This window comes from Papilio polytes, unplaced genomic scaffold (assembly GCF_000836215.1).
Source record: "Papilio polytes unplaced genomic scaffold, Ppol_1.0 DF824102.1, whole genome shotgun sequence".
In the NCBI taxonomy this organism is placed as follows: Eukaryota; Metazoa; Arthropoda; class Insecta; order Lepidoptera; family Papilionidae; genus Papilio; species Papilio polytes.
In genome coordinates this window covers 6318475-6338512 of record NW_013525102.1, presented here as the reverse complement: position 1 = coordinate 6338512, position 20038 = coordinate 6318475, and the positions used below count along the sequence as shown (strand labels likewise).

The window sequence follows — 20038 nt, the reverse complement described above, 5'->3', positions numbered from 1 at the left end:
ATCGAAACTTTCGATAACCTTTAGATAATTTAAAGTATTGTTTTAAACTCTTATCTATTATCTAAATGGAAATCGAAATCTATTATTGGGTTTGGTTGTATGTACATTACTTAATCCATTTTACACTCGTAATAGCGCAAAGCGTGCGAAAACCTGTTGGCCACTTATACGTTACCTCATACCAGAGTGGTTATAGCGTTTCGAAAAAACAAAATATATGCCTATTAAAATAGAGAATTGAGATTTATTAAATGTGGAGGTAGAAATAGTTTTTATAAATCTTCTATGTTTTACCATTTAATAAATAACAGGCTTATTTGTCAACGCAAGTAACATTATAAAGAAAAAACATTTACATTATCGTAACAAACACACTTAAAAACTATTGGACTGATTTCGAAAAATCTTTCACTATTAAAAAGCTAAATTAACATTGTGTAACATAGACTTTGATATAGTTATAACTATATACTAATATTATAAAGGGGAAATATTCCATTTTTGCATGTAACGTGTACACTCAAAAACTGCTTGCCTGATTTCGAAAATTCGCACCATTAGAAAGCTAAATTTACACTGGCTAACATAGGGTTTAATATAGTTCTAAAATATTTAAAAAACTCACATCCACGCGTTCAAAGCGGGACCGGACCGCTAGCATTTAAAAAAAGAACGTGGTCACTTTAGTGACAAAAAATAGACTTAAAATAATTACGATTCTTAACATTGTTAAGTGCAACTTAAAAGGTCATTAGCCACAATAAATCCAGTTCGATAATTAAGAGTCCCATCTTTAATAGATCTATAAAAAGGGACTCGTTAAAAATGTATTGAAAAAAAATCTGTCTGTCTTGTTTATTACAAAGGGCTCTTTTGTATGTATGCCTTTAATGGAAACTCTTACTAATCGACAGGAGGTATGTAGGAGGTATGGACGAATGAGAATTTCCACTGCGAAACATTTAATGAGGCAAGGAAAAAATTCTTCGAGATCCAAGTATAGAAAACTGGTACTTGAACGACGATTGCAATTTATGTACCCGCATAACGAAATAAACAACTCCTTTATATCGTTCTGATATTTATTTACCACTAGCTTTCGCCCGCGACTCCGCCCGCGTGTAACAGAAAAAAATTGAGTAGCCTATGTGTTATTCCAGACTATCCTCTACATCTATACCAAATTTCATCGTAATGCGTTCAGCCGTTTCGGCTACAAACTCTAACAAACATCCAACCATCCATCTAAACTTTTGCAATTATAATATCAAGTAAGTATGATTTAACAATACTTCAAATTTAAATAGGTACTAAAACGTTTAAAAACCCAACATAAAATTATAGTTAACAAAGAAATATTTTAATTGCGGAAACATACAGAAAATTGGATAAATCACGAATTAATTACGATTTTAAATGAGAAACGAACAATAGACATTATCTAATATGACTATTGATTAAAACAAAAGAAATGTCATCGGTAACATCCTGATTATTGTGACAATTCTCCGCCAGTAACTTGTTAGTTAACAATAACTGTTATCCAAACAATACAAAAACAAACGGAACAAAGATTATGTCTCATTTACATTACTCCAGTACAGTTAGACAGTTGAAATAGTCAGTTAATTGAGTCAACTAGGCCCAGTTAGCATCTACATTACGCCAGCTCTGATTTTGAGCACTACTCTCCATTTGTACTGGCATTACAATCTACAAGTAAAGTAGCATATGGTCGTAGTCTGCAGGAGAAGTCCGAACGACCAGCTCTTACGGTGCATCATAGAGTATGAAACGAGATCTGTATAGTGTTTGACTTGCCGGCGGTTTCCGAAGTACTTTTAACTAGGTAATGATAAAAAAAGAGACTTCAGCAACACAGCATTTGTCAAATAAAGCTTGTTGATCCTACTTTAAAAATGTTATACAAACTAAAGATCCTGTCTGAATTATAATTGAATGATATTTCTCAGCTGCCAGACTGTTGCGAGAATCTTTTATCTCTGTAATAAGATATTACATTCATGTTGGCCTATATTTAAAAACAACGCTTGCCAAAAAGCCAGCGGCAATGCATCTGGTATGTTTTGATTGACTGGAGCAAAGACAGGAAGACGAATTGTATTTGTACATTAGTTGAAAATAGGGTTGTAACGGAGACCATTTTAACGGAAGCGGATGCGGAGATTTCGCTTCTGCAGAAACGGAGGTTAACGGAAGCGGAAGCGCAGGTCAATAATATAATATTAATTGCCATTTATTAAAGAAATAAAATCTAAAATTATTTTAATTCAAAATACAGATTAGTACATAATTATAAGATACAGTTTATTATGCAAATATAATGTATAACAATTATAGTTAGTTGACATAGGGCCGCATAAACAATACCTAATCGCCCCACTCTCGTTAAGGACGTAAATAAACTTCCGTTATAACTCCGTATAAGAGGAAGCGGATGCGGAGTTAACACTTCTTGCGGAAGTTCCGCACTTGCGGATGCGGAAGCGGAGTTCCGTTACAACCCTAGTTGAAAACACGATAATGGTTGATAAAAGCTGTGTATATTGTTTTGTTCGTGACTGTACTACATCTGTGAACTAATCTTTACCAAGCCTGTTTCCAGTAGCACAGGATGTTCTTTTTTGCGATGGCTAATCTTTTTATCACGAATGCATTAAGTACGCTAATACCGAATTTGGAATCATCCTTATCAAAGCACAGCGTAGTGAATTAATAAACCTGCTTGTCTGTACGTAGTGCAAATTTTTTGCTGTTATTGTTCATTGTTCTTCAATTTATGCACATTCTAAATTCTATTGTCATTCAATAGCTTTGTGTTAAATTCTTTTAGTTCTTTATTATGATTGGGTTAATATGTCTTATGGATTATTTAGTAATTTAAATAAACTTTTTTTTCCATATATTAGGAGGACGCTTTAGAGACTTTTAAACTAATTATTTCTCGTAATAATTTTTCTAAATTGTTGTCAATAAAGAAATTACTTGCAATGCATTTATTTTTCGCATAATTCGTGAAGCAATTCTATAGAAAAAAAAATCTTAACACAAGAATAATATGTGAGCAAACACAAAAATAGTCAACAGATAATTTACAATCTTTTTATGCAGTTGGGAACAAAAATTGTATTGAATATAAAATACTGGCAGTCACATTATTTTGAATTAAGAATAACGATCGTCAGATTTCATTTACTGGCCGCGATATGTTTGACGTTTCAAATAAACAAATCTCTGTTTACGAGCATTAATATTGAGGCGGCTTAGAAAAATAATCCAAATCGACGCATCGACGATTTAACACGAACATCTCGTGATAAATTTGCTCGAAACTGGCACAGACGAAAATCAAAATGTTTCGATCAGTAAAAACTATAATAATTTATTGATATTTCAAATTAAGAAAATACATAAATATACTAAAGAATCGATTCGTTTTTTTTGCTCTTGAGTGTACATTTCATTTTTTAACAATACGAAATTATTTCACAAGCTCACTGAATCTCACCTAATTCGAAATTTCAATAATTAATCCACAACAAAAAAATCGTATTTCTTCTGGAATCTTAATTACTTTAATTTTCTTTTCAACAATTCCGCGCCGCAAATTTCGCGAGCCGAGTCCTATTCCATATTTTTTATCTTGTTCCTCTTTTTGCATCTTAATCTCGGTGAATTAATTAAATACTTTGAACCTTGAAAAATCCTTCGCTTTAACATCAAATTGGTTCTCCCGGGACGAAATATTATCAAATTTGTAACTATAAAGAAATAAGAAAGTATAAAACAATAAAAATATATTTAAGTTTACAGTTTTATGTTTTGTACTCTTAGATACAATGGTTATTGTCAATCAAGATTCGTCTTGTAGGTTGAGAGCGCGCGCACCTTTGAATAAACTATCGCACAACTGTTTAGTCGCGCTTTGATTCCTCTTAGCTTATATGAAATTGCGCACAGTACTCGATTTTTGGTTATGCAATTAAACAGTCGAATGGGCTGGAAAACAATCGCCAATCACACAATAGTTGTGCGATAGTTTACTCAAAGGTGTGTGAAGTCAACCAACCCGCACTTGGCCAGCGTGGTTGACTATGGCCTGGTCGTCCCTTATTAGTGTAGGCCCCGAGCCCCTCGGTGGGGACATGTAGTAAGCTGGTGATGGTGATGATGGTGCGAAGAAGTGTTATATGCGAAGAAATGACAAAGAAAGTAATTTATGACAAAATTTGACTAGCAGTATTCCAAACCTGTCCACACATTCATGAACTATAAACCGTGTTACCGCTCGACGTAAGATGAACATTACATAAATCAATTGAAACTCGTAAAGTTTACAATCCTGCGTTACGTTTGAATTTCGAACAACACGCGTATGAATATTACCAACATTCGAATGAAAGATGGCGTCGTATAAATTCGGAATACGAAACAAAAGGTGCAACTGAAGAAAAGAATGTCTTTTCAAAAATAAAATACGTCCAGTGCCGTCGTCCGCCAACTATCTGTCGTACGTTAGTGTGGACGTGAACCGAAATAGACCCGGTCTCTAGTCCGACTTCGGTAGACAATGATAGAATCGCTCGCGGAACGTTCGCTTCTAATATTTTAGTAAATGGGCTTTTGACTCCGCTCGCCGGATGCTGTTGGCGATTTATTGATGTTCAACGCGTTGAGCTTTTAATTTCGCTGTGCGTTCAACTCCAATATTACACTTTGCTTTTAAAAACCACAATTCAGAAACATAAACTCAATTCGATTAAAAATTCAAGAACGAAATATAACAACAAATTAATTAGAGTTTTCAATCAATAAACTCTAACATACGAATTTTTATTTCTAACGACTACTTTAACGACGTCTAAAGGATCAATATTCGATTCGATATTCATTCGAATACAGCTAATATTTTTTCCAAATAAATCACTTATCAAAGTATCAGTATTCGACGAATTTAAAGGTACGCATTACGTTGAAGCACATTTAACAAAAAGCGATCGTCAATCTTTTACAAAAAAGCGAAGTCTCGACGCGAACGAGTAAATGGAAACAATCACTATACTTATAAAAGCACAACCAAAATTTCTTCGATAAAAAGTCGACGTAAGTGGAATTTCGGTCGGCGAATTAATCGCTTCAACAAGCGATTGCATCTTAGCCTTCGACCACTTGATTCGGCTCCGGTTTTAATTCAATAAAGGCATAAAATCATGTTTTGTATGATGATGTAATCTACTTCACATGACGTATGTTTGAAAATAACTTAGCCGGCTATTCATTAACTTATTATTTAGAAGCAGGTAATTTAATTATTCTTTGTTAAGCGGTAACATTCGTCTATTACATGCATCTTTCGAAAACAATGTAGTTGATAAAATGTTAATTAGGAAACACTCTCCAAGACTTACAGAAAAATAAAGTTTGGACAATATTTCTGTCGATTGTAATACCAAAATACTATTTTAATTAAGTCGTGTCTGATACAAGTAATGTTATTTAACCTCTAATCCGATTAAAAACAATTATAATTAAACTTAAATAGAAATCAATGAAATTTCCGTTAAACATGTAGCAAGTAAAATACGATATCTAATCATATTAACGGAGAGCAATAAAAAATGCTAATTGTACAATTTCTTCAAACAAATTACTTGATAAGCATAAAAAACAAAACAATAAATCGCTTCGAAGTAATTCCTATTAAATAATTTGAATTTTCCGCTATAAAAGGTCGAAAGTTATTGCACAATATGCAACTGGTTGGTTTTAAAAAAGAAATAATTCATGTTCCATTTTCAAAAACCGGTTTCGCGTCGGTTCGTTGATTTCGTTAAACGTTATTTATCAAGTTAATATTGCATTTGTTATTTAAATTATTGTTTTTTTTTTTGTAAACGGAACGGCAAAGGGTTTATTTTAAATTCGTAAAATTGCCATATTATAAATTCTTAATACATTTTTCGACTTTAAATGCAATATTTTAACTTTGACATGAACAAATTTAGCTATTTAACAATATTCCTTGTATTTTAGTTAACTAAATTTACATTAAATAACATTTTACTATCTAGATACAGCGCACTTTAAAGTAATTCTAGTAATAAAAACATTATCTATAACAGTTTTAATTATTAAAAACGGTAATAAGCATATAAAAATGTAGTATTTAAAAGGCTAGTAATTGACATTTTTACATCAAATAAGTCAAGCAAACAACTGGATAAACCAGACAGTATTTGACGATATTATTTTCCTTATATTGCTTAAAATAACTTAATGAATGTACCCAACTTTATTGTATAAAATACAGTGATTTATTAATAATAATTATATTAGTAATTTTACATTGAAAATAATGAAATCAAATTTAACGTTACACAGCCGTCAAGGTCACTTAATCCGAGAATTAATTTAATCATCATTATTGTTATTTCAGAGTACAACCTTATTGTTCATGGTTTTAGACTTAAAACTCCGGCATCAGGTTTTTGACACATTTAGAATTTATGGTAAACAATTAACTCCTCATAATTCAGCCCTACAATGGTGGAATTCAACCCCGGGTAAACCGTAATAATTTACAAAACCCCTTCTTGCATGTCTGTATATTATCAACATTCACATTTTTATTCCAACTCGAAATTAAGCAAAATGAATTTTAAATTTCAGACATCTACAGTCAACAAAAGAGGTCATAAATCATTAAATACTTACTTGTAAATAAATGAAGTAATCTCCAAAACCAACGCCACAAACTTTATTTTCAAAAGTTGATTTACAAATGTTAATAAAACCACTTAAAGTTATTTATAAGCACGATTTAAAAATATTTCCACTATCAAATAATCACTACAACATTAATACTAATAATAATTACTCAATTACTCAAAGGTCTAAGTAAGTATATGTAAGCCGGAAAAACGTAAATTTTCGCGGGAAACACGACGCGCTCGGACACAACCCGCCCACGTCGATGCTAGAGGACAACTGAACGAATAGATTCACCTGCAATGCGTGCGCTGATCGGTTCGTTGAAAGTGAGACGGCTTTATTAGTCGCTACCGATACCTGAAAGAGAGGTCGATAGCCACGTGCTCGTAGACCTCCCTTACAAGTTTTCAGGAAAAGGGGCATGTTACAAAGCTGCGAATAAGGTTATTTATCGTTATAGAACCTTGGATAATAGGTCTAATGTTCCTTTTGGTTTTGATATTCCACGTGACATTTTACTATCCCTATATCTACGAGTATACATACTGAAGGGCTAAATTCCTTCGTTTTATTAAATCATTGTTAACACGTCATCACTTCGTCCTCTAATTCTCTTTGACAAATTACGTATGTATATTTTATTGTCTGCGGCGTATGTTACGAAAACAGAGGTCGTATAAAAATATTTCGATACAAATTGTTAGGAGTATAAATAAAGTAAATACGTACATCTCGGTTATCGTACAAGTTGATGTCACATTTAGGTTAGTTTCATAAACTTTGAATACGGTCTGAATTCATGAGCACATTGACAGTTTGCGTTGTTTTATTATTTATGTTTCGTAACAAGATAATGTTGTCTACTTTATTTCGAAGTACTAGAAGACATTTAAAAAATTGTGGTACGAAATTATCACAACACCAAATTCAATGTGACTTTTTTAATTTTTTTTCTTACTTCTTACTAATATTATAAATGCGAAAGATTAGATGAATGGATGTTAGAGTTTGTAGTCTAAACTGATCAACGGACATCAATGTAATTTGGCATAGATGAAGATATCATGAAGAAAACATTAGCTAATTCCTTTTTTTTCTAATTCGACGCGGACGGAGTTGAGGGCGAAAACTAGTAACAAAATAAATCTTCTAAGTGGTCTTAAAATTAGTCACCTAACTAATAATACTTGAACTATAAAAAAAATAGTATTAAGAGACTGCTTACATTTATTTGCAATATCGAAACTCGATTCATAATTCTGCTTAGTTTACGTTACATTTTAAAATTAAATTAGAAGGTACGATAAAGTATCGCCTCGACTTCAGTACAGAAAAGTATTGTAATTTAAATAAAACTAACGGTTGAATTTCTTCATTTCTTCTCTAGGAGTTCATTTGATGGTATATCTATACTATTATAATATAGCGTAAACACATACTTCTTTGTTGCCTAAGATCTCAGCAATTACAGCATATTTTTGAATAATTCTTTTTTTAATAAAAAGCCCTACACTTACGTCACGCTTTAGGCTATATATTTTCACGACGTTAAACTTAGAGGTAAATATTTTGGATAAAAACCCTAATGTGGGAAAGAGATCATAAGTTGTTGCCAACATCAAGGAAACAAGATTGCCGTGGATTGTCATCATGTCATGTCATTTTGACATTTGCAATTGATAATTTGACACATGTAAACAATAAAATGGTTTTTCTATAATTTTATGCGGATGAAGTCGCGTGCGAACAGCTAGTACTTGATATTTATATTTAGAGATATACTTTATATTTAGAGATTAACTGATATATGTATTTAAAAATAACATATACATTTTTTTGGAAATAAGGTAAGTCAGTTACCTTACATATACAACATAATTAAATTTTAACATTGTAAAGAGCAATCACGTAATTTTTACTTTTATATCTCCCAGTTAAATATCAATTAAAACTTTAGGACGATCGTTAACTTCTATATTTGTAATCTAATAGTTCCTTTAATACAGTGCGTGTAAAATATTGACGTCTATTGTAAACGTATACAAGCGTATAAACCTATGATGTAACTATTCAAAGAACTTATTGTATCACAATGTACTGACTACATTTGCTCCAATTGTACTTTGTTATTAAGCAATCATATCATACTAATATTATAAATGCGAAAGTTTAGATGGATGGATGGATGTTTGTTAGAGTTTGTAGCATAAACGGCTAAACGGATTACGATGAAATTTGGTATAGATGTAAAGGAATGTCTGGAAGAACACATAGGCTACTCACTTTTATTTTTTTTAATTCACGCGGACGGAGACACGGGCGAAAGCTAGTACCGCAATAATATACACTTTATAGGAGCATTTGTTGACGTATAAGAAATGTATTTAACACACTTTATACTAAACGACTTAGATGTTATTTTACATTATAAAAACAGCTTAGCAGCGGCACCTATCTAATTTTGTAGTTGATTAAACTATCACACTACTGTTTAGTCACGCTTTGATTCCTATGAACTAGTGCGCACACTACACGATTTTTAGTTGTGCAACTAAACAGTTTAATTGGCTGCGAAACAATCGACAATCGCACAACAGTGCGATAATTTAATAAAACGTGTGCACCCGCTCTAAAGGTTTGTTAATGGTGGACTGTATATTTAAATGACACGACTTGTAGTTAACCAGTTTATTACAGAAAGATACAATAGTATATAATAAATAAACGCCGTGTTCTCGGTATGTGTCGTGGAGCGCAACTGGCCGAAGCGGTGGTGAGGGCACGCGGGGGACGGACGAGTTCTGAAAGGGTCCCCTCCGCGCGGCTTCCCCGCTGAGGTGCGGGAGCACTGAACATACTGCCGGGGCCAGGCTGACGATCGGGATCGGAAGCTGCAGATGTTGTAGTCTTCACCAAGATCCTGCTGCTGCGGTTAGAGATGTGTTTCTTGAAGTGACGCTTATTACGGAGAGCATACTGATGGCAAAGGACAAATGTTATTTAAAGCTCTCCGGATAACCCCCTTTCTGGTCTTGATATCTGCCACTCGAGTGACGCCGTCATGTCCTGGATGTACTCCGACAACTCGACCTAGACACCAGAGTAGAGGCGGCTGGTTTTTCTCGCGCACCAGCACAAGGGTGTCAAGAGGCAAGTCTGTAGAAGGTGAACGCCACTTGATGCGTTGCTGCAGGAGGTGAACATAATCGAGTGAAAACCGATTCCAGAAATGTTCCTTTAGCTTAGCATAGTTTCCGAAAACAAAAACAGTTTATTTAACAAGAAAATCAAACAAAAAGACAAAGCACAAATCTATTGTTATTAAAAAACAAAACGAAAAGAACTTCTTCACAACCAAACAATAGAGTTATGAAAAAGTTTTCAACAAGCATCATTTATTATATTTCTCACTTAGTTGACCTTGAATTTTTATAAGATGATATCACTTAGTACAAAAGTTTCAGTCGACTGCTCATAGTAATGTTTATGTTAATTACTTTGTCGTAATTAAACGCATTCAAGATCTTTGAAAATATACTAAAATGCATCATTTTTAAATTAGGAAATACATGGAATGTAATGAAGGTTAAACATCAAGGTTAATAAAGAAAAAATAGTTATTTCAAATCATAAATTTACTTTGATTTAATTATGACGTCATAAAAGTAGCGCGTCATTTGTTACAGAAAACTTTTCGACAGATTGGACACGAATGGACTCTACTCGCTGGTTACCAAAAAACTAGTACTACTTTAGTCCCTTTTCCTTTCCACCGTTTATCTCATAAGAATAGAATGGAAAGGGAACGTGGATATGCCGGTGGAGGAAACGAATAGGAAGATATCCTCTTAATGTGTGTATCCCCCTCCGTCGATTTTGGGTATTTAACACATCCGCTATTATGTTTATAGGCAGCGGTCGCTTCATCATTTCGGCAGATTCAGGTGGCCGCTTGCTGCTTTGCCATCTTATAATATGAAAAAAAAAAATATTCGTTACCACGATTAGTCACTGTCAGGAAACTAAAAATAAAAAGTTAAATAATTCCAGAATTTATTTTATTTTAAAGAAACAAAACCCAATAAATAACGGTTACGAAAGCATTTTATTAGCGCATTGTTGGACGGCGGTCATTTATTTAATAGACACTGGGATAACGGACTATTTTTACACAATGATTGGGAATCTTAGTATACTTCTTGGTATTTTACTTTAGTTACGGAATTAACAATAAATATGCAATAACTGGATCACATAATCTCCAGCGCTATTGTATTCTACGAACAGTGTCCGGTCATGACATTCTAAGATTTGGAGAATGTAAAAGTCCATGGTCCACGTGTGTAAGATTCTAGATATTTACAATGTAGAAAACTTCTACTGATGCAATGGGAGCGAGAAGCCAAGTAACGGTATTTTTTATTAAAAGACTAATTTATTTAAAAACAATGCTTAACTGAAGACAGTTTTTGACAAAGTCTACTTTATTAAAATCTGTTGATAAGATAAGCGATCGTTTTTTATTTGTGTTCAATTATTATTTAATAATAGCTACATTCTGTCAAGGTAGATATCGTCAAAGGGAACTATTAATTTTCTAAACAACTAACGTAACCCCATTAAATATGAAACAATTTTTTGTCGTTAGTTCTGAATGCCAATTTGATTTTTCAACGTCTTCGTCAAAAGAAGGCCGTTTGAAATAAAATAGTTGCCAAAAGCTAAAACAATGTCTTGAATCTTTGTCAAACTTATACCAATTCGAAATATACTGCTTTCGTAGTAGATAATAATTATTACAACATTATTATTGTGTGTGGGTTTTGAAGATTAAGAACGGCAAAACATAAGGATCCAGAAATGTGTCGATACAAGATACAAGATATTCACAGTTTATCCAAGAATCTATCATTCAAAATACAATTGAAATGGATAGACTACGAAAGATGCTGTTAAATAACTAGCAAACTTTGTATTTAATCACATTTGTCTTTCTTTATTTGCAACTAGCGACTTCGTCCACGCAATATTAAGAGAAAAAGTAGCCTATAATATTCCCATTATGTCAGCTACCCTTCAGTGAAAGTCCGGACGAAATCGGCTCAGCCGTTTCGGAGATTACCCGGAACAAACGCGGCTTGTAGACAGACATGCAGACAAAAAAATTTAGCAACACAAATTTTATAAAATTACATACAGTCACTTCATTTTTATAATATGTAGGTATAGATAAATGCATATCAACACCACAACTTATTTTAGAACATGCAACTTTTCCAACCTACTGGTGTATATTTTATAGTTGTGCTCCGTTTCCATTTCAAGTTTGCTCCAAGATATTCCCCGGTACGTAGATACATTCAGAAAAATATGGTATTACACTTCGATAACAATGTTATTTCCATAAATACGATAGCATTTTATAAATATGTAATTCATTTGAAATTCCTTAAAAAAAACTTAGTAACAAAAAATATAAAATCTTGTAGGTTGTCACAATTCGCATATGTAAATATCCTTTGTTGTTACTGATGTCAAAACTAGAAACCACTAAATACATGGCAAATAGTACAGTTACTTGGAAAACTGATTAATTCCAATATACAGGATTATATAAAGACGAATAAAACATTTTGATATTAGACAAAAACTTACCGTACGTCAATAGAAGTCAGGGCCAAGAAGACTATTGTTGTCGAACGTAATAATTCTTTTTCCATTAATTTCGGTGAGCCAAGGTTTACTAATGAATATACATAAGAAAAAATATGTTCATACAGACAAGGTCATAACTCATATTTTCCAAAAAAAATTTCTTTTGTATTTCCCCTACTTTACTAAGCCAAACCATTAAACTGCAGCATAATTTTTAAAATTTATCAGTTTAAAATCACTAAACGGAATATAGTCTTAACAAAGAACAATTAAATATATTTTTTGTACAATGAAATGCCTTAAAAACGGCACTTTTTGAGTTACAATTATACTCACAGGAGCCTAATAACAAGTCTACCAGAACGTTTGTCGTATTGAGAAACACAAATGCGTTTAAAATAGCAGACTCACAAGTTAATGACGGAATAGCTCTAACTGGTAGCAGTTATGTTTTTTCGGTTGATGTAACGTGTTAAAGACGATATACGTTAAATCGTACATTATTATCTTAAATAACACGCTCATTATTTAACGTTATAACGTGAAACGCTTAACTAAGTACTTATATTATTTACTTATTGTGCGACGATAATTTTTGATAGATCGTGGGTTCAAACTTCAAATAATCACGTGGAATTGCAAATCTTAATATGTTTTAGTGTTTTTTTTTTTAGGTTTTACGTAAGAATATAAATTAATCTACTTGAGTTTATATTACCATTGAATAGTTTGTCTTACTAATATTATAAATGCAAAAGTTTAGATGGATATTTGTTAGAGTTTGCAGCCTAAACAGCTAACGGATCTTGATGAAATTTGGCATAAATGTAAAGTCTGGAAGAACTCATTGGCTTGTTATTTTTTTTTAGTTCCACGGATTCGCGGGCGAAAGGTGGTGTGTAATAAATTGCTCTGTATTGTTTAGTTTTGGTAAGTAAATTAAAAAAAATGTGGAATGCATAACAGAAACCTATGACTCAATATTATTACCGCTAGTTGCGCTAACCGGAGCATCGGATAACGATTTATGAGTTAGCGGCACACCTCTTACGTTGTACATACAATAAGTCTGTACGTTTATTTATGTTTCACTTACAGATATTACATTTAACTAAATCTGAGACATCGAACCACACTGACAATGTTTTTTAAATGTAACGATGTTTCCATATTTTCACTCACTTTGAACTGACGGCCGCATACTGAAACGATATTTAAATAAGTAACAGCCTCTTAAGGCAACGCTTAAACTTCAAATTTCATTAAAGAGGAATGTAAAAAAAAATATTCAGTATTCTGCCGTGATTATTATTTCTATATTTAACTTTATTGAATTTAAGAACATATAAAATCGTTCAAACCAAAAACTAGAAATAAAAGACAGATTACGAACACTTCATTTTGCATTTTATCAACTATAAATGCAAAGTCCAAACTTAGTTTTTTTTGTAATTCATTAATATTTTCCCTTTGTTTATTTCAACAAACTCCTTTGTGATATATCAAAGTACAGTGACCACATCACTGTAAGTGACATATCAACAAATGTTAGTTCACGGCGAGAAATTTGCCGACTCGGGAATCGATGTAGTGGACTAATGGTGGTTTTACGCCATGCGAAACTGACCTAACACAGTGTCAACGTATAATGTACTCTACACGTATGTAACAAGGTTGGTTTTAAAATGGCTCTTGTTATTCGGAACTATGCCGCGGTTGAAATTCCGGCCCTAAATTTATTAAATTAAATTTAACACAAGATATCTATAGATATATTGTCGAAGGGTTATAAAGATTGCATCGTTATAGGATTATTCCAGTTGTAAATCTTGTCCGATAGAGGTCACGCCGCACAATTACTGATAACGAATAAATACATGGAACAATAACATCCGTCATTCCACGATGCCATCATTGTATATGTTATTTAGAATAAATGTGTACAATAAAGTATAAGGAAGCTAAGGGCGTGTACACACTAGACGTAATCGTGCATTTTAACCACACAGTTCGCGTACGTTCTGGTGATGAATGAAAAACAACACGAAAATACATTGTGAAGTTTGCACTGTATTAAAATTGTCTTTAGCTACTAAATGTTTTTTAGAGCAACCTAATCTATGAAAGGAACATATTAAATTTTAGTTCTTTTCGCTGCCGCTTCGCTTACGAGGCGGTGTCCTATAGGGTTTAGATGCCTTAGGGCCTGTCCCACAATTCTTTTAAATTGTCAGATAACAATCTAACTTATAAAATATGTGATGCAAATATCGGATTTTGGTACTCTATCTGACAGTGACGTCACTTTGAGCTATCTTAGCCTCTATCAGCCAGTGGCCCATCACTTAACCCACACACCTGTTGGGACAGGCCCTTAGTATTTTAATATCATGATTGAAGAAATAACATAATTGTCTTCGCAACAATTAAAAGTATTAAAATATGACATCATCTTTTAATGATCAATAATTATCTGGAAAATGTAAATGAGTACAACTTATAAATGTTAATAAATTTATCACGCCATCATAACTTCCATGCAACGAGAATCACGATGTCACTGGTACTAGTTTAAATCAGCATGCAATGTTCAAAAGTGACCAATAATTAACTACAAAGTTAATTGAGTTAGCAACTAAATAACTAATTAAATAATACACACTATACTGTCCTATTCCCAAATAAAGCCTTAAAAGATTTAGTTAGAACTTATCATAGTTGAGAATATTATCGGTTCACTAAGAATATTAATTTATACATGCAAATAATAAGGGCCTCTACCACCACTGGCTGATAGAGTGTCAGCTAGCATAAAAATGACGTCACCGTCAGATAAGGTAACAAAATCCGATAGTTCCATCACATTTTTTACATTGAATTATTATCAGACAATTTACAATTTGGTGGGATTGGCCCTAAGTATTTCATTCACCTTAATTGTAACTTTAGTGTTAGACTTCTTTTGTTTATTTTACGTTCTATATGAGCAAAAAAAAATGTGAGAAACGTATTTGTAAAATTATATTTGAATTGTGATATTGTATGTTTGTTTGTATAAATAAATAAAAAAATAAATAAATTCATATTGGGACATAGTAAATTAACACCAGACTGTGGCGATATCGGATCACTATTGTTCAACGCAATTATGTGCTAGTTTGGCCTTGCATTGTTTACACGAGCCCTATACAAATTTAGAACAAAACAATGGGTTATTAAAGTTATCAGTAGCAGTGTATGCTTTATTACGATTTGATACTGTACTTATTGGTATTTAGACAAAGATTAGTAGATTTTTAACAGATTGGACAATGTAAACTTGTAACTTCTCATAACAGTAGTCACCTCTATTGAGTAATGTTAGAGTGTGCGCACGCCTTTGACTCGCACAGCTGTTGTGCGGTTGTCGATTGTTTCGCAGCTAATTCAACTGTTTAGTTATACAACTAAAAATCTAGTAGTGAGCGCACCTTCATAATCTCATAGGAATCAATGCGAGCCTAACCAGTTGTGGGACAAATTAGGCAAAGTTGTGCGCCGCGCTCTTACGGTCGAAAACTGCAACATTTATGACAATGTTGACGTCTGTCAGATTGTAAGGTAACTAATCAAAGTTATTATGTAAGTTTTATTCTAATTAAGATACATAAAATCCATTGTTCATCATTTTTAGACAATAAATAAATTCTACTGCGCATCAAAACAAGTGTATTCTCGTAAAAAAGAATTCTTGTAAAAATCTATTAAATAAACGAAATAAAAACGTATTATTAATTTAACAGGCGAAGGAAATAAGTGTGTAAATGACAACACGAACAAAAAGGCTGCTCCTCCCGCAGAGACAATTACATCTTGAAAATAATGAGAATTTGAAATGTAGGAGTGCGGGCCCCGACATGTATTGTGTTTGTAAACCTTTTCAAATACAAATCTGCGCGGCGAACGTAAAACAGGATTTTCATACTAAAAGCTATCCTATGCAAATTAATTATTTACATTCCAAATAAACTAAATAGTAAAATCTAATTCCAACCAATCTTACTAATAAATGTGAAAGTTTAGATGGATGGATGTTCGTTAGATTGTGTAGCCTAAATGTTTGAATTTAAATAAAATTTGCCATAGATGTAGAGCATAATGGATGGATGGAAGAACACATAGGCTACTACTTTTTATTACCACGTAAACACTAGTCGCGGGCGAAAGCTAGTAAATAAATAAATAAATTTTTAGACATTAAAATATGCTGAAAGCTTTTTTGAAACAAGATATGTATTTGAAATTACGCCCACTCGCGCCCACGCCTAAAACTGAAATCGTTTTGTAGAAATAGGGATTAACATATACCTAAGTTTCAACTGCCTATAAAATTATAGAAAACATACCTACATCTCGTTCATTCTCTATATGAAAGGAAGGGAACACAGATAGAATGACTAGCAAAGATAAATAGTGTTGATCATAATGAGCTGATCTTCCGGAAAATAGCAGATGATTACGAGAAACTAAATACTAAATTTCTAGTTTTATTATCAGATATTACATTTTTAAAACCGTACAAATAAGCAAACAGTATTGGTTGTGAGTAGAAGGTTTGCCGATGACTGTCCCTCCCAAAAATACCTACATCGTCTCGACTAGCTTACATCTATCAATTAACGCGTGACGTCATACACCTATCGGCAAAGCTACAACACACGAATAATTATTAATATTACTTACTCAAATGTTGTCTGAATTTGCAAAACATACCTGAAACAAAATAATGTAGTCAATTTATAGCTTTAAAATCAACGTAAAAATGAAAATTTGCAAAATTTTAACTCCAACAATGACGCTGAGTTCTTTGTGGTTACAACGATTTACTTGCTAAGACCATGGCCTGTTAACTGTGTCAATAGTTAATCTACCCTTCTTGTGGTTAACCGACATGTGTCAAAGCTTAGATGCCTAGCGTTTGATGTCCTGTATAAGCAGAATATCAGTCAACAATAAGTCTTTACGTACTGCTTACAGTATTCACTTTGTCTAAATATTTAGGACACGTCGTTTATGATTTAGGAAAAGCCTTCACAAAACCGCGAGATTGTTGTTTTCATTAAGGATTAAAATTTTAACACTATTTTAACTTAAATTGGTATTCATAAAAAAGTTCTAAAAGACGCTGTAAAAGAAACAGTAACATCCAAGTTTTAAAATCAAAGGAGAAAATAAAAATAGTCGAACGACGAAATAAACTCCCAGAAATTGCGAGATATTTTCTTCTTTACAATTAAAAGGGAACTTATTAACGAGATTTCTTTCCTGTAATGAAAATATATTTCTTTCGCAAATTACGTTCTTTTGCAGTTTTAATTAGCTTCCCTTTGAGTACGCAAATAGGATTGTGAAATTACAGACGGAACCAATCAGCAGCTGTAAGTATTTGATTTGTTTTCCTTTGGAAATTGGCTGACCGAAGCCGCAGTTAACTTTTTCAAAATCAATAACGAACCTTTTCATTTCAATGCGCTATCGTGATCCAATCACGAATTTTTCTGTTCACCCTTTTGTTAATGTTCGTATTAAATTACATTCTCACGTAGTTTAATATTAATATTTACTGTAAATAACTATAATACATTTACAAATCTTTGGTACACCATAGAGTAACTGTTTTTCTTTTTTTTTTATTTAAGCCATAAGCATCTTCCAGCTTTATAGGATCGGTAATATGTTCTTCTTCTACTAAGTCGATAACCTCTTAATCATATAAATTTCTCATCTGCATTTCGGCATTTTACACTCTCAAAGAATAAAACTCATTGGTAATCTTAGAGTATATGAATATTATCAAATATTAATTCTTCTGATTGTTAATGTCACATATTGACATATGAATAACAGAAGGTGTAATTACAATTTATTTTAGTAACGTAATACGCGGTGAAGTAAGCAAACATAGGCACTTTCATTATTTAACATAGAGGCTGCAATCCCTAATGAAAACATCAATTCGCTGATTAATTTGGATATTCCCACTGGCTTTGTGTTCATTAAAATTTAAATAGCTCATTGCAAATATATGATTAATATTAAAACAAAAACAATACAAATTACAACAGATTTTGATAATGTTAGTACATTTCTTATTCGATCTAATATCAGAGACAGAAAGAGCACGTCTGTAATGTTAAGGGGTACGCAGTTAACCAGAGATTATCTGACCATACCATAAGAGTTACCAGTACACTTTAATAAAATCATCAAACATAAAATAAACATGTTTTTATTACCTCTGACTTATCATCAAACTGACCTTGCCCTTTGCTTCTGTTAATCCGTAATTACCCACGCATGGGCGGATATGCGTAGGCATTAAACACAAGCCAAATGAATTTAATCTAAAATACTCGTAACATAGTTATTTGAATTTCCTCATCATTCCTGACGAAGCAAAATGATCCAAATCATAATTTATGAACCCCATAATCATGGTCGGCGTCACAGTGACGAAAGCTTGTTAGCAATATTACAAAGAAGCATTTGAATAAATGAGGTCGCCAATCAGAATCGAAGCGAGGTTTGAATCGCGTCGTTAGGTTAACATTGCGATCGTGTTAACTTATTTCCTGAGTTACGACCTTTCTTTATTCCCCTGTAATTGGGTTAGCGCGATTTTTACAACGCTTAGACGGTACAATGGATTCGAAATTGCGTTTCAATGTATCAACGTCAATATTTAGTTCATCCTTAATACATCTATTTATTGCCATTCAGTATAATATATTTATTTAAGAAACACGCTGTAAAGACATATAACACCACCTTTATCCTTTCTTTGTCCCACTCACATAAAGTCGGCGCATCAGGTTTATTACCTCCAGATCGACCTCAACTCAGTAGTTGTCCCTTCTTGATCAGGTCATCTTTCATACAATCCATCCATCTCTTCTTATGCCTACATCTACCGGTGTTCTTCTCCACGTTAATCATCACAGTTCTCATGTCACAAGCGTTTCTTCCAGTAAATTCCAAAGGAAGCAGAATTCAGTAATAATTAGCTATTTGCTATTTCGACTTTAACTTTGTTGTCTATTGTTGAATTCCTATTAATTTAACTTGAAGTATGCGATACAAGTTAAGTGAAGTCTAAGTAATTTTCAGCACTATGAGCTTATAAAGCGCTTATATTGCATATTGATTACTTCCCAAGTTGTAGTTCGTATGGGGAAAGTTTAGAAGTTCATAGTGAGCAGATGTTGCCGCATGTCTCTAACGTCTTGTAGAATCTTAGTTAATTTCAGACTACACAATGTTACTTTAATCATCGCCCATACCTTATTCTACTCCCGTAGGGTCATTGCTATCTTCTTGATCATGTCACTTTTCATGCAATCCTTCCATCTCTTTCTAGGTCTACCTCTACCGGTGTACCTGTGTTCTTCTTGTTACATGCGATCATCCCTCCTCATAACATGCCCACACCATGCTAACCTTTCACTCCTTAATTTCTCAACCTTTAGGGCTATTCACAAAAAATACTTTTTGTTAAATTCTACATATAAAAAGTACTTCGAAGCATTGTTAAAACTACCTTATTACATTTATGATGATAAACTCCAATACCTAATACTTACGATATTAAATTTCTACGAGCGTACTTCTAATA

General features: G+C 32.8%; 1 protein-coding gene across 2 annotated transcripts in view; it reads right to left on the bottom strand.

Annotated features, from left to right (window-relative positions):
* LOC106099624 (RNA pseudouridylate synthase domain-containing protein 2-like) overlaps positions 1-20038 on the bottom strand; it is a 220197-nt gene that overhangs the window by 94085 nt on the left and 106074 nt on the right. The window contains exon 1 of one of the 2 annotated variants that reach the window (XM_013278218.1): positions 6736-7017. The exons of the other annotated variant lie outside the window; for it this stretch is intronic. The gene's annotated coding sequence lies outside the window, so the exon portion shown is untranslated. Of the gene's footprint in view, positions 1-6735; positions 7018-20038 lie in introns of those variants that run through there. 2 annotated transcript variants of the gene reach the window in all.